We start from the raw sequence: 234 nt of genomic DNA, 5'->3' as shown, positions 1-234 counted from the left end.
TGTGAGCAGGAGAAGGACACGGAAGGAATAGGAGGAGGACGTGGAGGAGGTGTGATTAAAGGAGGAAATGTGAAGTTGTGAAGAGTATGTACTGCAAGCAAAAGACGGGTGGGAGGTAAAGCAGGAGAGTGCGTGTAAATAGGAGTCACATAAAGATTGAACAAAGTCGGAGAGGAAACACAGGAAATTGAAGCCGCATATATTCAGAATCTCCACAAGCTGGGCGTCGCTTAT

This window comes from Nannochloropsis gaditana (assembly GCF_000240725.1).
Source record: "Nannochloropsis gaditana CCMP526 unplaced genomic scaffold scaffold679, whole genome shotgun sequence".
In the NCBI taxonomy this organism is placed as follows: Eukaryota; class Eustigmatophyceae; order Eustigmatales; family Monodopsidaceae; genus Microchloropsis; species Microchloropsis gaditana.
Note: the sequence above shows the minus strand (reverse complement) of the source record.